Below are 21,443 nucleotides of genomic sequence, written 5' to 3'. Positions count from 1 at the left end.
ACATCATCCTATGGATCCTATTGATCTAGAACCGAGTGTCTTCTTGTGTCACATGAAGGTGTTAGATTGACTGCCTGCCCCTCTTTGTGCATCAGTCCTCTGTAGAGTCCCCCAAAACTGTTATATTAGATGTCTTCAGGGCTTCTTCTGGCCCGTACTTTTTGTGAGCCTCACTGCCTTTCTCTTCCTGAGTTTTCATTTCCCCTTGTACCTCAGGAGGGCTTAAAGACATCTAGTTAAGAAGATCGCCAAATTTATTTGTGCAGCCCCATGCTCTTTGGTGACTGGCAACACTGTCTACTGCACATTTTGAAATGAATGTCTCTCAACCTGCACATTACTGAATTTATTATTTCCCATCATGACCCTCTTTCTAATACTCTACAACCTAGATGTCATCCTTGCCTCTTTACACTCACTCTCCCATGTCATCAGTTGCCAAGTCCTGTCAATTCTACCTTAATAATCCACCCTGGTCCAGGCCCTACTAGACTATAACAATAGCCTGCTATGGGTCTTCCTGCCTCAAGTCACCCCCCCCAATCCAGTCCATCTTTCACTAAGCTAAGCTACTGAATGCATAGATCTTACTGGGCCAATGTCCTAGTCCCATACATGCAATTGGCTCTCTAGCACCTTCAGGATCAAATAGCAAATCCTCTGTGGACTCTTAAAGCCCATCATCACTTAGTCCCTCCTACTTTTCCAGTCTTCTTAAGCCTTACTCTTCTTCACACATTCTACAATCCACTGACAATAGTTTCCTTGTTATTCCTCACACAAGATACTCCCCTTTCTCAGCGCTATGCCTTTTCATTGGCAGTCCACCATGGATGGAATGTCCCTCTCCTTGTCACCTCTTAGCTTCCTCTAAATCTTAGCTAAAATCCTTCTTTTCATAAGAAGTCTTTCCCAATTTCCACTGATGTTAGTAGCTTCCATCATTGCTCACTTCCAATTTAGTTCATAGATATCTAAGATACATAGTTTTTTTGCACATTGTTTCTACCATCAAAAGTATGAGTTCCTTATACCAGAAACCCCTTTGGGCCTTTTTTCGTAGTCTCATTGTCCTGCTTGGCCTAAAGGAGGTATTTCATCTACATCTGTTGATGGTTGTTCATATCTAATCAAAGGAGAATTCCTAGGATCTCTTTCTCTATGACGTTCCTTGCCTCCATCACCTTCGCCACCACTCTAGCTCACTTAAGGTCTAACCTTCTGAGCTGGATTCTCTTCTTTGAGTCTCTCTGAACTCCAAATTTACCTTCACTCAGTTGCCAAAGTAATTTTCCTAAAACATTAATCTAACCCTATCATTCAGTTATTCAAGAAACTATAGTATTTACCCTTTACCTTCAGAATCAAACAGAAACCATTCTTAATTACTTCCAACCCTTCCTAATCTGGCCCTAGAAAGTAGGGTTGTTACAGTTTCAAGAACATTACATTTGGTATCTTAAGAAATGGGTTCAAACCCTAGTTCTGCTGCTTATCAGCTACAGGAACATGAGCAAGTCCAAGGAGGCTAATTTTCTTATCAGAAAAGTGAGAGGGATGGACTAGGCCCTTAAAAGCCAGTTTCTTCCAGTTTCTTCTACATGTTCCTTCGATCCTTTATTTCCAACATTCTGACACTGTATACCACACTGGTCTAACATGCTGCTCCTCATATGACACTGTTATCTCTCATCTCTATACCTTTGCATTGGCTGTTATGCCTGCAGTGATCTCCATCCTAACCAACTAGAACCTCTGACTTCTTGTAAGGGTCAGGCCAAAGTTCATGTGCTGCAAAATGTCTTTCCAGGTCACCTGTTCAAACCCTGGCTGCTAGTGATTTCTTTTTGTAAATACTTATTACACACCTGTCACATCCCTCCATTAAAATCTAACCTCTTTGAGAGTAGTGGTTGTTTTGACTTTTCCCTTGTATTCTAAATACTTAACACAATGCTATGAATCTCTTAATAGTTCAATCAATGTTGATCCATTGTTGGATCATGCTACAGAATTTCTCTTCCAAAAGGGTTAGTAGCCTATGTTATATGTCCCAATAGAGTGGAAAGAACTGAATCTTTTTGGAGGATATGGACAAATTCAGTTAGTAAATGTTACAACTCATACACATTTAACAGACCATCCCTACCCGGATTATTTAATTCAAAGCTTAACCTTGAAAATATTGTCTGATGCTATTCAACAGAATTTGTTCAAAGTAGATAGCATAGGTGTTTGATGGGAAAAAAAAGGAAAAATATTTAAATTATTAAAAGTATGGATTCTTGATAAATATTTCCTTCTAGGAAGAAAATAGAAGGAATCATATTGTTACAATTACTACCAACAAAAATATTTACCTTCAGCGAGCAAATAGATATTGTAACACTACTAATAGTTTAAAAGGCTAATATGGATATATGCTTAAAGTTATTGTACATGTATAGCTTATAATAGACTCATTGTTGCCTTAGGGAGAAGGGAAGAATAATTTTGAACTCAAAATCTTACAAAAATGAACGTTGAAAACTATCTTTATATGTAATCAGAAAAAATAAAATAAAATAATATTAAACTGACAAAAATTTACCAGACCAAAAAATAGTTTAATAGTCCATTCCCAGAGATTAGAGACACTCAGGCTTCCTTCAGTCCTTCTCTCATTGAACAAGTTCATGAAAAGGTTTTCTCCTTCCAGCTTAACTAGGTAAAAGAGACCATTCTTTGCTTCAGTTCTTACCTAGCCTTAATCACTGATTGGGTATTGCCTCCATCAAAATAAGACCTCCTAAAGACCTTGGCTTAAAAATGCCAAAGTAGCCCATTGTATCCATAGCCATCTGTAGTCATCCTGATCTATATCTTGCCACTAGACCTGGATGGCTCTGGAAGAAAAATTAGGCTGGTGACTTTGCACAGCCCTCCCTGAATTAAATCTCTAACTCACTTTCATGTTATGGTATCACCTCCCTGATGTCATGGTCCTCTTCAAGAACAAAGAACAAACAACAACAACAACAACTTTAACAATGCAGAAGGAATCTTACTTAGGCCTGCATTACTATGTCATCCCAAAGCAATATTCAAACCACTACAAAGAATGCATTTCCACTGGGCTGGCCACACTGTTCAAATGCCAAATGTAAACTTGGCAAAAAAAAAAATTTGGAGAACTCACACAAGGCAAGTGCTCACAAAGTGGTCAGAAAAGTAATACAAGGACACTCTCAAGGTCTCTCTTAAGAATTTAAGTTGATTGAATGACATGGGATACAGTCAATTCTCAGAATCCAAATGTAGTGACTAATGAAAGTTATTTGCTAAATGAATTAATACCAAGTATTAATTCTTGAAGAGCTCATTGTGATAATGCCAAGTATTAATTCTTGAAGAGCTCATTGTGATAATTTTCTGGGGGAATATACATTTAATTTACTTAGACAGTTTAATGGGACTCCTCTTGTGATATTTATTGTTTTGCCAGGGTTAATCCATGAGCACTAAATATCTTTCTAATTATTTAAGTCCTTTTTTATTTCTGTAAAAGCTATATTGAACTTGTATTTATTGTATATAATTTCTCTATTTGATTACATAGGTTAATTCTCACATATATAATGCTTTTTTAGGGGGAGAGTTAGTTACTTATGTCTTTTGTTTCTGTGTCACTGCAATTTCCCACATATCCCCCTTCTACATAGGCAAACATCCACATGTAACACGGAAAATAAAATATTTAAGTAAAAACAACCAACATAGAGATCATGTTTGATAATTTATGTAGCACTCCATATCAGGAGTCCCTCATTGCCTTCTCTAGCAAGAGGAGAGAAGTGTGTTTTTCATCATTTCTTCTCCAGAATCAAGATTTCTCTTTACAATTAATCAGAAGTCAGCTATGTTTCAGCATTTTGGGGAGGGGGTTATATTAATAAAGTAATTGATTTTGTAGTTATTTCTAATGGATTTTTCTTTTTATCTCTTTCTCTCAGATTTTGTTAGTAATATACAGAATGGATGATGATTTGGCAGGCTAAAATAAGCCTGTTAGTGTCTTTATTCCACGGTTGAATGGCCTCCTGTGGTACTCTAATTACAAGAAGTAATACAGTCCTCCCTCTTCCTTCCCTAGCATATTTATTTATTTTTCTTTTCTTTTTTGGATGCCAAAGCCCAGAGGTTCTCACTCTGTGTTCTCTCCATGACTCTGAGGGAGGGAAAGACTCTGAAGGTATAATTCTTTTTTCAACTTTTCAGAATGTAAGCACTAAACTCTGCCTTAGTCTTTTATAATTATAAAATTTTTTACCTTTCTTAATTTTCTTTCATCCACTCTGTCCAACTCCGGTTTTCTCAGTGGGATGTTTGCAAGTCTTTAATCTTGTTCAAAGTCCATTTCTGTCCTCCAGGATTAGAGTTAACTCTGTAGGATAAGTGATTCTTGGGAACAAGCCATTTTCCTTTGTTTTTCAGTATATCACATTCCAATCTTTCTGATTGCTTATATCTTTGTCCTGCAGGATTCTGACAGGAGTTCCTCAACAAGTAACCTAGGCAAAAAGTAATCATAACAGTAGATGTTAATATGCCTTATTCAAAATTTGGATAACTTAGCAGAAAAATAACCAAGAAATTAACATTCTGAACACAAAATTAGAAAAACTATATATGAGAAAGTGTTACAAATTTTTCTTCACTACATGCTATTTACAAACACAGATCCTGTGCTAAGGCTTTTCTTATTCTTTTGATATGGCTAAGGGCACAACTTTTCAGTTGTCTGTACTGTCAAAATTCAGATATTTTAAAAGAAAATGTCCAGAGAAGATAGTACCTTACTTTAGGGGTTTTCATCAAATTATAGCCCACTAGGCAAATGTGGTCCTCTATTAAGAATATTTCTATATCCTCCAGGAGCTGAGAATGGTCCAAGGTAAAATCCATTATTAGCTTCTGGACCATAAAAAGAGGTTGCACACCAAATTTGACACACTGGTAAGCTTAAACTAAGTAAAGAGATCACTGATGGTAGAATCTGAGACAAGGATGACAGAATGGGGGAGAGAGAGATCTTGAGGTACCCTCTTATTTCACTACTTACTTACATGATTGAAAAAGCTCTGGTTCTGAGGACTTTCAAACCCATAAAATAAAGAATGGACCTGCCATTAGGCAAGAAACATTTTTAGCCAGGCCTGAAAAGGCAGAAATGTCTTTTTCCTTGACTCCATGACAACATTTGTCAATGCAAAATGGATGCTGACCTCTGTATTGCCTGTTTGATTTCAATCAACCTTTTTTCATCTGGGCAAACACAAAGCTGAAATGGATGACACTTTCAGCTGAGAAAAAATCCTGCTAGGAGCAAATCTCTCCTCCTCTCCCACGTAGATAAAACAAATTGGCTAGAAACTGTTTTTAATTTATAAACTAAAGGAACAGTATGGAATACTGAAATCATAATTGTGGAAGTTTATTATAAAATATTCTAAGATGAATATAACTTCACATAAGACTTCTCCTTTCCATCAAGCAGGAGTAAACAACAAAGAACAGAAATGCAGGATTTTATTGGCCACTAGAATAAGTACTAATAGTTGGGCAAAATAACTCATTTTAATCCTATTGAGTAGAAATTTTCATATGTGTCTTTGAGGAGCACTATATTAAAGGCTTTCTTAAAGAGAAAAAAATAATAAAGTAATAAAATAAGAAAATGAAAAACAACAGTGAGGAGTCCTAGGAAATATTTTTATGCTGTAAACGAACCAAAATTTAAATGACATTTAATGACTGATAATAATTTGACCTCCTGAATTATTTGACTATTGAATTGTGCATAGTGCTGAAGTAGAAATAGATTTTAATTTTAAAGATAACCAAAGGAAAAGCTAAATTAAATTGATAAAATCTCTACTCACTTAATTTAAATTATTGATTGTACTCCATAACTCAGAACAAAGTCTCTTTGGGGGCTCAATCATTAGATTCATAGGTATTTGCTCTTTTTGGGTGACTTTTTTGTGAGATAAATTTTCTATTTCTCTGTTTTCCAGCTTTGATAATAAAGGAAGGAAAAAGGAGGAGGGAGCAGTGAGACAGGAAGTGAAAGGAAGAGAAAATTAGAAGAGGATGAGGAATATTGGAGGCAGCAGAAGAGAGGAAAAAGGGGGGAGAGGTGAAGGAAAAAGAGCTTTTGGTCAATTCACAATTACTTTTTCAAGACAAAGAGAATCATTGTTCATATAAAAGGAAATTCATGTGTTTTTTTAAACAATTTTATGAAGATGGATTTGAGGACACTTGTTTGTCAAGTACATATGTAACTATAAATATTATGCATATTAAAACCTAACATTTTTGGAAGGATAAAATTTCAAACATAGCGGGCCAGGATGTACTAGATTAGGGACAGTAGTTGGGATCTTTATTGATATGTTGCCCAATAAGCACAGACTAAACAATCAAGCTGAGGAAAACTGGCTCCAGAGACTTTGATGATATAATCTAAATAACTCCATTTCAGATAGATATTGCAAGAAACAGCTTCACCTACTTCATAGCATATTGTTTGTGGGACTTTGGGATTAGCCTGTTGTGATCCTTGGTACCAAGACCCTTTTTCTCTTTGAGTAAAGTTGTTCTGTTTCTTATTAATCTTCCTTTGAGCAGAATTCTGCCTTCTGTGGCCCACAGGTGAGAATAAGTATACTTATAATCATAAAATAATGTGATGCAACATACAACAACAATAATAATAATAATAATAGCAATAAAAGTATTAGTAGCAGTAGAAGTACACTATAATCTTTGAGTAGTTTCTGGAGTATATATCTAAGGGAGCAAAATATTTTCAAGTGACACATAAGAGTTTGATTAGATAGGCACTGATGATGACCTGGAAGAAATACCAGGGTGTAAAAAAAATCAACACAGTCACTGGTGAGTTGTTGTCTCTGAGATATACAAAGGTGACATTTTTTACCAGGATGAAAGGATAGATTGGCAGGACAAAAGAAGTTACCAGCCTGCTCTTCTCAGGGAGAAGGGCTTCTGTAGGAAGAAGCTGACACAGCCTTTGACTCTTAAGAGTGGCAGAAATTGGAAACTCACCTAAATGATTATCTCTAAGTGGCCCCCGAAAATAATTCATATCCATCTACCCTGGTCATCTTGGGACATCTTGTTATCACCCATCCTACCCTTGTGTACATATGCTTTTTCCCCCCATGTCCACTTTCTACCTCTTTGCTGGGAACCATAATCAAGTCAATACTATTACCATTCTGTAAAGAAATAAAAATTAAATTCCCATGGGTTCAACTTAACAATCCCATTGACTTCCTAGGCAATCTCTCCCTGACTCTCTTACTCAGTCTTCACTCCCCTACCCGTGATATTAGCTCCCTGAAAGTGATTACTCTTTCCCCTTTGCATTTGTATCTACTGTGCCACAGATGGATGCATTTTAACTCATTCATGTTGAGAAAGTCAACATAGATTTGGGAAGCAGCCTTTGTTTAATCCAACCGAATCTCATCTTTGCAAGCATTCCAGTACCCTAATTTCATAGTTCAGTGATTTCAGACTTAGTATGAGACCAAATTCTGGTCTCCTCTAACTTTCCATCATCTATCCTACTCCATAGTACTTGTCAAAATCTGCCACTGTAGTACCTAGGAGGCCTGTCCTACTAAGACCTCAACTGGTTTCTTCTTAGAAGGAAGTACTTCCTCCCTTCAGAGGCTTCGTAGTTTGGGGTTGAGATCCACGAACTAGGAAGCACAAATGTCTATAACCACCTTTAGATATTCTTGATCCCATGAAGGTTTCTTTTCTCAAGGTCAGTCATGACAGTGCATCTTTAGTTGTTCTATCTCTGATTAGGAAGTTTGATGCGATGCATATTTGCTCATCTTTAGTGAGGGATCTGATCTATTTCTACATATTCTTGCCACTGTTCACCTCTGAAGAAATGCTGTAGTGGCTTATGGGTTCAGGCAATTTAACCCAGAGAGTAATGTTTTGTATGGCATTTTAATATTTGGAAAAGGACCTCATATTTCCCCAAATTGTCCCTAACCTCACGGAGAAACTTTCAACACTGTCTCTGTCCCAAATGTGTAGTAAGCAAAAATAAAACAAGGAGATCTTTCTAAAGACATAAACCATTCAAGGTACTGAAATACAACTCCTTTTCATACACAATGCTAATTTTATCTCAAATTATACACAATATAATAACAATTAATACTTAAGTACATGCATAAACGCATTATTTAGAGCTACAGGTTTGAACTGTTTTTGATAACACTAAAAAAGCTACCAATGACAGAATGAAAAAAACAATTTCTTCAGTGGATCTGTGAAGCACTGGGACATCTAAAATGGAATGACCTGGATTCAAAGCTTTCCTCAAACACTTAGATAGAACCATGGAATCTGAGAAATTTAAAGACTGAAAATTCTTCTAAAATATTACTGTTAAATTTTTCATTTCCAAATATAATTCTCCACTCCCTTGTCCAGAGAGGTCTAGAGAGGTTCATTTCTAAGATCACATAGCTAGAAGCCAACAGATATTTTCTGGAGTACATGAATATGCACAAAATATCATAAGAGCAACATAGGAAAACATTCACACCAATTCTATGGCCCAGAAGGAGAAATCAATAATCTCAGTTACTTAAGGAAATGAAGTAATGTTATCTATTTTTTTGGTAGCACAGTTATTCTTTTATTCTTTGATGGGGATATGGGAGAACATAAAATAGTCTATAAACACTTATACCGATCATTAGAATGTTCTAATTAGCTCAAGTAATAATGAATTTCATCAACCAAATCAACTTAAAACCAAAGTTAATAATGTGGTTAATTGTGGTTATTTTGTTTCCTAAATATAGACCTTTGCCATCCTAAAAACAGATGCAGTTATCAGGAGTGGAAGACAACAGCTAAAAATGTCTCTTGGATTACAATGCTTAACACATTTGAAAAATTACCCATCATTCTTGGGAGCTCGCTCTGTTTTGTTCAATTATTTGATTAATTCAGGCTGTAAAATTTTACTTTCTCTTATATATTTATTTACATTCTTTGGGATGAATCTAGACCAAGAGCTCATAAATTGTGGTCCACTTAAAAAAAAAAAGTATGATAATAACATAATTGTTTCCTTTGTAATCCTATGCATGTTCATTTCGGCATTGAAAAACATTATTCTGAGAAGGGGTCCATGGGTTTCACCATATTAGTAGCTGTGTCGTTGACCAAAAAATATTTAAGGACCTCTAGCCTAGAGGCTAGCTAGTTAGCTAGACAGACAGGAAAGTAGAGAGAGACAGAGACAGAGATATTGATGTGTTTACTCATCCTACAAGAATAAAATTTTGGAGCTACAAATAATTATGGAAGTGAAGACAAAGATTCAATATTGCCACTAGGAAAAAATACATTTTTTAACATGACATTCCATCTGGTTTCTCTGCTACTTTTGCAGGCTAACTGTATCACTTTCTTTTATGAACTCCTTGTTCCACTTAAACTGTCCTATGCATTTTCTTCTGCCGGTGGCACTCGAACTACTGGGTGCATGACTTTATACAGGTTATTCCCCATGCCTGGAAAAAACTCCTTCCTTATTTCTACATATTTAAACCTCGCCTTTCCTTCAAGGCTCAGCTCATGTTCCATCTACTGTGGGAAGCCTTCCATGACCTCTTAAGGGTCACTTCCTCTTCTTTAAAGTGCCACATATATGTAAACTTCTCTGTTTATATTTTGCATTTCACCAGTACAATGTAAACTCTTAGAAGGCAGGGATTTATGTGCCATTTTGACCTTTGTAACTTCAGGACCTCCATAGTGCCTTGCAAAGAATAAGCATTAGGGAAACATTTAATGAATTCCACTAGATTGGGACCTAACATTATGTCATTATCATCTGTTTTCCCATGTAAAAATATAATTTCCCACATGTTTAATTTTGTACAAAAATGACAGATAAAATCTTCATTCACTATGCTTCCAACTTCACTTTAAGCCAGAAACTTTTGATAATTAGAAAAGAATCAAATGAAAATAAGATGACTGAAAGACTTACCAGAATCCTGGAGCCTGTCTATTAATTAGCTGAAACCACACATTGAAATTCACTGTCTTTATGCTTTTATCCATCTTCAAATAGGGAAAACCCTGAAAGAGGATCATGGCCTGAGCTTTGTTCTATCATATTATGCAACCAAATTAAAGAGTAGCAGGTACAGAGCTAGCTATCCCCCCTTTTTCTGATTGACTACATCATCTAAATCAGATACTTCAGAGAAATAAGGCAGTGTATAAGAGAAGAGATGATTAAGAGTAAAATTACTTCTAGTTTAACTTGATTTTATTACAAAGCTGAGATTCTGAAAGTCTCACAGTTGAAACTTCAGCCTCATCCTTATGTGAACATGAAAGACCCCTACAAATGGACCTTGAAGATGCCAAACAAGAGAAAACCTAACCACCACGGCTGTCTACTGCCCTTTTCGATAGTTCTCATAATTAACAAGTCTTTCTTTACAGTAAGTCTTAGTTCACCTCTTTCTGTTCTCTCCCTACTGCTCTTCCTTTTGACCTTTGGGGACAAAATAGGAAGAGCACAATTCAGCTTCTATGTGACAACCCTTCATTAGAGATCGAGATGAAATTCTCTCTCATGAATATGTAGCTAGGTCTTAATTTATTAAGATCCTCCTCTAGTCATTCACAAACTCAGCAGTATCATGCCTAATAATAGGTACCTACATCTGCATACCAGGATTTCATATGTGGAATTATACAAGAAGCACTGAGCATTTACACTGATCACCAGATGCGGAATTACAAAAAAGCACCAAACATCTACATTAGTTGACAAATATTAAGTATTTACAACTTTTGGCATTGAATTTAATATGATCTATGTGGAATTCAAGTCTAGCCATTGGATGACAGGGTTAGTCTAAACTGACTCTGTGTTGCTAAACTGCATGTTACAAACCAGAAATGGATCCACTCATTCATTCCTTTATTCAGTCTTTCACTAATTCAACAAAAAGATTATTTCCTCCATGAGATATCACATCTCCCTTCCTCTTTCCATGCCTCTACACAGGCTCCATGAGCTCTTTTCTTACCTCTAATTAGAATTTTGAGCTCAAGCTTAAATTCAAATTGCTATGAGAAGCAATTCTTGAGTCCTATGGCCCTTCTCTGGATACATGCTGTATCTCCCCAATGGAATATGAGCCCCCAGAAGGCAGACACTTTTGTAATTTTTGTCCATTTGGCCATGGTACCTAAGAATGTCTATAAAGAATTTGAGGAAACCCTTGAATGTGGAATCAATCAACATAATCAATGACCTCTATACAAAGGTAGATATACATAAAGATGGCATAAATATTTAGGAAAATGTGGTTAAGGAAAAATAAATTAGATCAAGGGCATTAGACCACATAGAAGACGTATGTCTTCTACATTAAGAATTCTTTATTCAGGAAAAAGAATCAGTAGGTATTAGACATGAAGTTTGAATATCATAAAAACAGTGAAATGAATTTTGAAAGGGAAGAAAAAATACAACCTACAAGACTATATGTACGACTACAAGTAAGACAACACTTGGGTCAGTAGTATAGATAATCAGGCCGCAAGCTTTTAAAGTAAAAATTAGAATCAAATGCTAGAAAGAAAATGAGAAGAAAAGACAGGGCATACAATTATCCAACTCTAAGAGGATTTGAGCCATTTATTCATAAAAATTGGGAAATGACTAAAAGAAAGGATATCAATATCAATCATAACCATTTCCTGTAGAAGTTGAACAGAAATCAGTTATCAAAACAAAGATAGCAAAAGAGCTGGAAATCATCCTTAGACAGTAAACCCTTGACACATTAGCCAAACAGGAAGATGAAGTCAACAAAGGCAATACCAAAGACACCTTAGTTAAACCAAAGAAGATAAGATAAACAGTATATATAGCCTTAAAAACAAGGAAAAGCAGTAGCCAGAACTAAGTGGGCTAAATAATCCTAAGGGCATTTAAGATAAATCTAGAAAGAGGGCAACTAAGCTTTCTCTAAGTAACTTTCTTGAACATCAAGGTCCCTGGAGATAAAAGATAACAACATCCCAGAAGCCCTGTTGGAGGGTGTAGAAGACTGAAAAAACTAAGATGGAATAAAAGCAGCTGAACTAGAACAACTAGATAGAGTGACTATCTTTGTTGGTGTTAACATGATTTTTTTTAGACATGGAAGGGACTGATTCTTAGCTATGGAAGATACTGATGACACCTCGGAGTGTTTGTTACAAAAAACAAAAGGTGATGGAAAAAGTATCAACTTCTGGCCTATATGCCTATACATTCCTACTTACATTAAATTTTAGAAAACTAAGCAATGCAGGTATCAAAAGCCTGCTTGAGGAAGACAGGTGAAGACAAGAGGGAACATTTCATAAGCAATATTACATAACACCCTCAATGAAAGACATGGACAAGACAGCAGGTATGGTTTACTGACTACAAAATACTCTGATCTAGTAGAGCAGAAAGCCACCTTAGATAAAGCATCCACTTCCTTGAAAGGTCTAATGATAAAGGAAACTTTATTTGATAGTAAGCAGGTCATTAACAATGAATCACAAAACACAGCTGACATTAATGAGACTCACCAAAGGAGGTTTTTACAATCATGGAGGACACCCAGAATAGAATGCATGTTAAAGAGTAAATTCCCTATGATTTGTAAGATTGCTCAGATTTCCCTATTCTGCCTCTATTCTGATTGAATCAAGCTCTGGAAAATTGTATAATCTCCCAAATTATATCCATAACGACTCAAAACAATTTGGCCTTAGTATCCATACAGTAAAAGCTTAGAGATACACTGATAATAATTCCTGGGAAAACTGGAAATTAGTATGGCAGAAACTAAGAAACTAAGTTTGAAATGAGTTCATGATTTAGATATGAAGAGTGAGATTATAAGCAAATTAGAATAACATAGGATAATTTACCTCACAGATCTGTGGCGAAGGAAGGAAACTGTGACCAAAATGGAACTAGAGTACATTATGAAATGCTAAGTAGATAATTTGGATTATGTTAAGTTAAAAAGTGTTTTATAAACAAAACCAATGCAGACAAGATTAGAAGGGAAACAAACTGTCAAATCTATATTTCATATGACTATATGACTAGCAATTTGACACAGCAAGTTCATAATTAGTATGAATAATGTACTCCTGTAAAATGATCGCATATAGTAGAATTGGCATTATTCAAAGTTGCAATTAGGGCAAAATATGGTCATTGGTTTCAGTGCAGTTGAAATGGTATGAATTCAAAGAGATGTCACCTCTTCACAGGGTTTATTCTTCACACAAAATCAGGACCTGGCTATAATCCTAAAAGAAAAATCTGAACATGTTACTTCTCTATATAAATTCCAGTGGCTTCCTATTGCCTATTGACTTAAGGATCAAATAGTATTTCATCTTTAGCAATTTATTTCTAATTACATTTTGTTAAGTTTTATGAGATACAAAATTATTAATACAGCTACAAAATTTACAAATAAGTAAATCTACATATTAAAGGCATATATTTTTTTAAATTGACAAGACTACATGATCTAGAAAGTTTAGAGATTACCAGTTTAGACTATAATACACAATTAGATGGAGAAATAACTCATCCATAAGTACATATAGCTTGCAAGACATTTCAAGGGACATTGATTTGGGCCCAGAATTCAAAAGGACAAGATCTAATAGGTTCACTTTTGGAAAAATACAGTTATTTTAATGATTCATGTACCAACTTGAAGCAAGTATGGCTTGTAATATCCGTCTATCCATCCATCCACAGAAAGAAAAAGAAAATGTCTATTTATAGACATTTATAGACAGATATAGTTTGGTGTTCTCTGTCTTTCTCTCTCTTTCTTTCTCCCACACTGAAAAAAAAATCATAGATCTAGTGAAGTGCCCTCAGGGGCCTAGTACAATCAATCCCTGGAACAGAGCGAGCAAGTACTAAACATTTGTTGAATGGAAGTAACAATTAACCAGATGAGATTTACCCAGTAAATTTATCCAGAAAATGGATGTTTCTGATGTCAGTCTTTGCTCAGGTAGCTATTGTAGGATAAATTAAAGCGCACTATTCCCTAGTAGAGTCACTAGCCACTAACATACCCACGAAAGATGACATTTTCCCAAGGAGAATAAAAGAATATATAACTTACACTGAAGAAAAAAACAAAACCAAAACAAAACAAACTACCTTTCTGGCACATTTGAATTCTCCATCCTACTCTAGTTCCAAATGGAGTCTCATTCAGATTTTTGAAATGTGCAAACCATTTGTCAAAATTTGGATCCTGGCATTCAGTTTTTACCTTAATCCCTGCATCTTAGAGTTGGTGGGCAATTCGGAGGCCATGTAGACCAAACTTACTAGAAAAAGATTTTATCACTAACAAGTAACCCACATAGCCTTCACCAAAAAACCATAAGTGAAGGTGGTAAACCTTTCAAGGCAGTCCATTCCTATTTACACTAATTCTGTTAGGAAGATTTTACTTATATCAAACTCAAATCTTTACATTGGCAACTTTCAGCTACCCTAGCCCTGTGGCGTAAGCCTCTTGTATATAATAGCTTCTTTAATTGCTGAAAATAACTATCATGATTCCTTCACCAGATCCTCCTACAAAGTCTCATCTTTTACAAGGTAAACATATATTTCTTCAATTGGCCTTCATATGAATACAGACTCCAGACCTTTCACCACATTGATTTCCTTCTTTTTTCCACTTTACTGATTGATTTCCTTTTGGAATTGTGGCACTAAGAATTGTACACGTCACATTTGTTCTGAATCCGGCAAGATGCAGGGGAATGATCCCCTCCTTATTCTTAGAATCTCTCTGTCTCAAAGCAGCCTAAACCTGCATTAGCTATTTTTGGCTGCTACATCTCAAAGCTCTAGGTTGTCAAGACTTTGTGGGACTGTGTCTCTGTCATGGAACTGGTTAGCTCTTCCTCTCAGTGTTGTATAATCTTCGAATTGGATAATTATGGCATCTACAACTACATTTGAAATGCTCATGCTCTGACATCAGCCTTGTGAGTGTGGGCAAAACAATCCGCTTCTTTGATCTTCAGTTTCTTGACTATTAAAATGGAGGTAATAATGGATAGAAAGTGTCTTGAAACCTTCGAATCTTACAGAAATGACATATGTAATCATTTCTCAAATAAGGTGCCCCCCAAACCCTAAAATACTCCAGATGTAAGATGTGTCCTGAGTTTAAGGGGTCATTTCAGAGATTGGAGAGATTATCAGCCCCTCTTTCATTCCCTCATATTTAGTGGTAAATATTTTCCAAATGGATGATTATGTGGTAAGAGTTAACTATGCCCTACTAAGAACTGAAAACAATGCTGGGCTATATGATTTAACATGGTCAAGTTTATGAAGTTTACAAGTCTCAAGATGACAAAAATGGCATCACAATGTGATCCTCTCTAATATACCTCCCTGATCTAGGATTCATTTTCGTGCTTCAACAGCTCTTTTTTCTACATTGGAGAAGCACCAAAAAAACTTCCACAATAGTTCTCTTTTGCAAGAGTATTCTTGATGGATGGCAATTGGAGATTGAATTGCTTTTGCTTGGATAGAGAAAATCCCTGCTTCTGATAAACTTACCAGTAAAGTTTTGCTTCAGGATCTAGCTGGGAAAAATTTGGAGCACTGTATGGCAAGGAGACATATGTAGTTAAGCTTAGGGATGGTTATGATTGGTGTTTAGGGTATTCAGGTGTTGGCATAAGTCCAATGTGAATTCTGAACTCAAGAGTCAATTGGCTCATTGCTCAATTGCACATTCATTAACCTTTGGAGGATTCTGTTATATCAAGATATATGGCCTGCCTAGTACTGGTGCTAATAATTATCCTTAGAATGATCAGGGGGAAAGCTATAATTATCTTGGGGAAAGGGAGGAAGAATTGGAATGGAAGTGGCTTTAAGCATTTTGCAAAAGTTTTACACAGGGAAAAGATTATTGAATATAAAAAGCTATGACACTGTAAGTGGCTATCTGCTAAAAATTGAGTTTTAAAAATATTTTTGTTATTCATAATTTGGCTGATATTGACAAACTTAAGTGTTTCTATTTTTTTTGGAGGCAATTGGGATAAAGTGACTTGTCCATTAACATTTTTATGTTGCCTTCTCCAGCATATGTATTTCTGATAAAGTTGATGTGCATGCTGTGTTGAGAATTTGATCTCAAGTTCCTTGAGGATAGATTGTGTGTCTTCTGTTTCTTTGTTTCTCCACACAGTTTCCAGTAGTATTCTTTTTTTTTTTTTTTTAATTTTTTTTATTATATATATATATATATTTTATAATATTATCCCTTGTATTCATTTTTCCAAATTACCCCCCCTCCCTTGTTCCCTCCCCCCGACGACAGGCAATACCATACATTTTACATGTGTTACAATATAGTCTAAGTACAATACATGTGTGTGAATATCATTTTCTTGTTGCACAATAAACATTAGAATCCGAAGGTACATGCAACCTGGGCAGACAGATATTAGTGCTAACAATTTACATTCCCCTCCCAGTGTTTCTTCTCTGGGTGTATCTACCTCTGTCCATCATTGATCAACTGGAAGTGAGTTGGATCTTCTTTATGTTGAAGATTTCCACTTCCATCAGAATACATCCTCATACAGTATTGTTGTTGAAGTGTACAGTGATCTTCTGGTTCTGCTCATTTCACTCAGCATCAGTTGATTTAAGTCTCTCCAACCCTCTCTGTATTCCTCCTGCTGGTCATTTCTTACTGAGCAATAATATTCCATAACTTTCATATACCACAATTTACCCAACCATTCTCCAACTGATGGACATCCATTCATCTTCCAGTTTCTAGCTACAACAAAAAGAGCTGCCACAAACATTTTGGCACATATATGTCTCTTTCTGCTCTTTAGTATTTCTTTGGGATATAATCCCAGTAGTAGCGCTGCTGGGTCAAAGGGTATGCACAGTTTGATAACTTTTTGGGCATAATTCCAGATTGCTCTCCAGAATGGCTGGATTCTTTCACAACTCCACCAGCAATGTATTAGTGTCCCAATTTCCCCACATCCCCTCCAACATTTGTCATTATTTGTTCCTGTCATCTTAGCCAATCTGACAGGTGTGTAGTGGTATCTCAGAGTGGTCTTAATTTGCATTTCTCTGATCAGTAGTGATTTGGAACACTCTTTCATGTGAGTGGATATAGTTTCAATTTCTTCCTCTGAGAATTGTCTGTTCATATCCCTTGACCATTTATCAATTGGAGAATGGTTTGGTTTCTTATAAATTATGGTCAGTTCTCTATATATTTTGGAAATGAGACCTTTGTCAGAACCTTTGTTTTTAAAAATATTTTCCCAATTTGTTACTTCCCTTCTAATCTTGTTTGCATTAGTATTATTTGTACAGAAACTTTTTAGTTTGATGTAATCAAAATCTTCTATTTTGTGATCAATAATGATCTCTAGTTCTCCTCTGGTCATAAATTCCTTCCTCCTCCACAAGTCTGAGAGGTAGATTATCCTCTGTTCCTCTAATCTATTTATTATCTCCCTCTTTATGCCTAAATCATGGACCCATTTTGATCTTATCTTGGTATATGGTGTTAAGTGTGGATCCATATCTAATTTCTGCCATACTAATTTCCAGTTTTCCCAACAGTTTTTTCCGAATAATGAATTTTTATCCCTAATGTTGGAATCTTTGGGTTTGTCAAAGATTAGATTGCTATAGATGTACCCTTTTTTGTCCTTTGTATCTAATCTGTTCCACTGATCGACCGGTCTATTTCTTAGCCAATACCAAATGGTTTTGGTGACTGCTGCTATATAATATAGCTTTAGATCAGGTACACTTAGACCACCTTCCTCTGAGTTTTTTTTCATTAGTTCCCTTGCAATTCTTGACCTTTTATTCTTCCATATGAATTTTGTTGTTATTTTTTCTAGGTCATTAAAATAGTTTCTTGGGAGTCTGATTGGTATAGCACTAAATAAATAGATTAGTTTGGGGAGTATTGTCATCTTTATTATATTCGCTCGGCCTATCCAAGAGCACTGAATGTCTTTCCAATTATTTAAATCTGATTTTATTTTTGTGGCAAGTGTTTTGTAATTTTTCTCATATAATTCCTGACTTTTCTTTGGTAGATGGATTCCCAAATATTTTATACTATCAACATTTGTTTGGAATGGAATTTCTCTTTGTATCTCTTGCTGTTGCATTTTGTTAGTGATATATAAAAATGCCGAGGATTTATGTGGATTTATTTTGTATCCTGCCACTTTGCTGAAATTTTGAATTATTTCTAGTAGCTTTTTAGCAGAGTCTTTGGGGTTCTCTAAGTATACCATCATGTCATCTGCAAAAAGTGATAGTTTAATTTCCTCATTTCCTACTCTAATTCCTTGAATCTCTTTCTCGGCTCTTATTGCCGAGGCTAGCGTTTCTAGTACTATATTGAATAGTAATGGTGATAGTGGGCAACCTTGTTTCACTCCTGATCTTACTGGGAAAGGTTGCAGTTTATTTCTATTGCATATTATGCTTACTGACGGTCTTAAATATATACTCCTGATTATTCTAAGGAATAATCCATTTATTCCTATACTCTCAAGAGTTTTTAGTAGGAATGGATGTTGGATTTTGTCAAATGCTTTTTCTGCATCTATTGAGATGATCATATGGTTCTTATTAATTTGATTATTAATATGGTCAATTATATTAATAGTTTTCCTAATATTAAACCAGCCCTGCATTCCTGGAATAAATCCTACTTGATCATAGTGTATTATCTTGGAGATGATTTTCTGAAGTCTTTTTGCTAATATCTTATTTAAGATTTTAGCATCAATATTCATTAAGGAGATTGGTCTATAATTTTCTTTCTCAGTTTTCGATCTACCAGGTTTAGGTATCAGTACCATGTCTGTGTCATAAAAGGAATTTGGTAGGACTCCTTCATCCCCTATTTTTTCAAATAATTTATATAACATTGGGGCTAATTGTTCTTTAAATGTTTGGTAGAATTCACATGTGAATCCATCTGGCCCTGGGGATTTTTTCCTGGGGAGTTGATTAATAGCTTGTTCTATTTCTTTTTCTGAAATGGGACTATTTAAGCAATTTATCTCCTCCTCTGTTAATCTAGGGAGCCTATATTTTTGGAGGAAGTCATCCATTTCACTTAAGTTATCAAATTTATTGGCATAAAGTTGGGCAAAGTAACTCCTTATTATTTCTCTAATTTCCTCTTCATTGGTGGAAAGATCCCCCTTTTCATTTGTAAGACTATCAATTTGATTTTCCTCTTTCTTTTTTTTGATCAAATTTACCAAAGGTTTATCTATTTTATTGGCTTTTTCATAAAACCAACTCTTGGTTTTATTTATTAATTCAATAGTTTTTTTACTTTCAATTTTATTGATTTCTCCTTTTAATTTTTGTATTTCGAGTTTAATTTTTGGTTGGGGGTTCCAGTAGTATTCTTAAAGCACATTTCTGACCATGTCACCACCTGCTCATGGACTTTTCTGGTTGCTTGTTATTTCTATATTCTCTCTTGGGCATTTAAAGCCATTCAGAAAGGACTTCATCCTACCATTCCAAACCCTTGATAGCTGACCTCACCTCTAGAGACCTCTGCACTAGTCACTCTCCATGCCTCCTTCCTTTTTGTTGGCTTTTAGAATCTCTAGATTTCTGAAAAGCTCAAGTCAAAGAGGACTTCCTTTGTGAAGTCTTTCCTTATTCCAACCATTTCAAGGAAATCTGACAGAGATGCTTTCCTGATGATATCACTTTCTCTAAAAAAAATTAATAGCATCTTTTTTATTTTCAAAACACATGCAAAGACAGTTTCCAACACTCATCCTTGCAAAACCTTGTTTTCCAAATTTTTCTCCCTCCCTTTCATCCTGGATGACAAATAATCCATTATAGGTTAAACATAAGACAATTCTTCTATACATATTTCCATAATTATCATGCTGTGCAAGAAAAATCAGATCAAAAGAGAAAAAATGGGAAAGAAAAAACAAACAACAACAAAAAAGGTGAAAATGCTATATTGTGAACCGCACTTAGATCCCACAGTCCTCTCTCTGGGTGTAGATGGCTCTCTCTATCACAAGATCATTGCAATTAGCTTCAATCACCTCACTGTTTAAAAGAACCATGTCCATCAGAATTGATCATCATGTTGCTGTGTTCTCCTCACTTCATTTAGCATCACTTCATGTAAGTCTTTCCATGTCCTTCTGAAATCATCCTTCTGATCGTGTCTTATAAAACAATAATATTCCACTTTGATAGCCCTTTGAGCATAGTTCCAAATTGCTCTCCAGAATGGATGGATCATTTCACAATTCCACCCACGGTGTATTAGTGTCCCCGTTTTCCAACACCACCTCCAACATTTATCACTTATCTTTTCCTGTCATTTTATCCATCTGAGAGGTATGTAGTGGTTCCTAAGAATCTAACCTTCTATGGGCTTAGTACATATGTTCATGTTATTTCCCCAATGGGATTTAAGTTCTTTTAGTATAAGGACTTTCATTTGGACTTAGTATCTCCAGTGCCATGTACAATTTTTGGCACATAATAGGTGCTTTAATAAACGTTTGTTGCCTTACCTTGCTTATGAACATCAAGTCTAGAAAGTCAGCAAAGCTGTTTGGGATCTTATAGAGGGCTGGCCTGAACAGGTAGCAAGTTTCAACAAAGCAGGTATCTAAAATGTACCAGCTGTCTAACTGGTGAGAGTAAAATGAAGCAGCCATTAAGGAGATGCTTCTATCAGCTGAGTCTAAATTACTTAAAGAAGCTTCAATGTTTATTGGATACATGGAGACCAGGGAAAAAGAGGAGGGACAAACAAGAAATTAGATTGTGTGGGAATCCCCCATTTCTAACAGATTTCTCCATGTCGAATCTGGTTAAAAAGATGATGAGAGTTTTGGGTGGGAAGAAAAGACCAAAGGGATATTATGATTGTTGATATGGGAGAAGGGAAGCATGTGTATGGAGTGGAGGAATTACATGCTAATATTAATTATATTCTACTGTTTTGCCTGGCAATTTAATTTACCGTTCCTTCTCTGCTCTCTAGGTTATGGGTTATTTCTCTTCCTACCTTAAACCTTGGGACTTTAGCCATCCTCACAATGCACTGCCTTAATGAGGAGGAAAAGTGGTTCCCAAAGAAATCCTGACTAGAAGCACTCTGTCACTCTGTCCTCCCTCATCCCAAGATCAATGGATCCTGTGGCAGTGCCAGCCTGTTATATATGCTAATGTA

General features: G+C 35.6%; 1 long non-coding RNA gene across 1 annotated transcript in view; it reads right to left on the bottom strand.

Moving 5' to 3' along the window:
- LOC141548669 (uncharacterized) overlaps positions 1-21,443 on the bottom strand; it is a 679,315-nt gene that overhangs the window by 32,274 nt on the left and 625,598 nt on the right. Inside the window, exon 11 of the long non-coding RNA XR_012484023.1 lies at positions 4,310-4,550. This is a non-coding gene — a long non-coding RNA (uncharacterized LOC141548669). The remainder of the gene's footprint in view (positions 1-4,309; positions 4,551-21,443) is intronic.

The sequence above is a fragment of the Sminthopsis crassicaudata genome, chromosome X, assembly GCF_048593235.1.
Source record: "Sminthopsis crassicaudata isolate SCR6 chromosome X, ASM4859323v1, whole genome shotgun sequence".
Classification (NCBI taxonomy): domain Eukaryota; kingdom Metazoa; phylum Chordata; class Mammalia; order Dasyuromorphia; family Dasyuridae; genus Sminthopsis; species Sminthopsis crassicaudata.
Note: the sequence above shows the minus strand (reverse complement) of the source record. Positions and strands in the feature narration are given on the sequence as shown.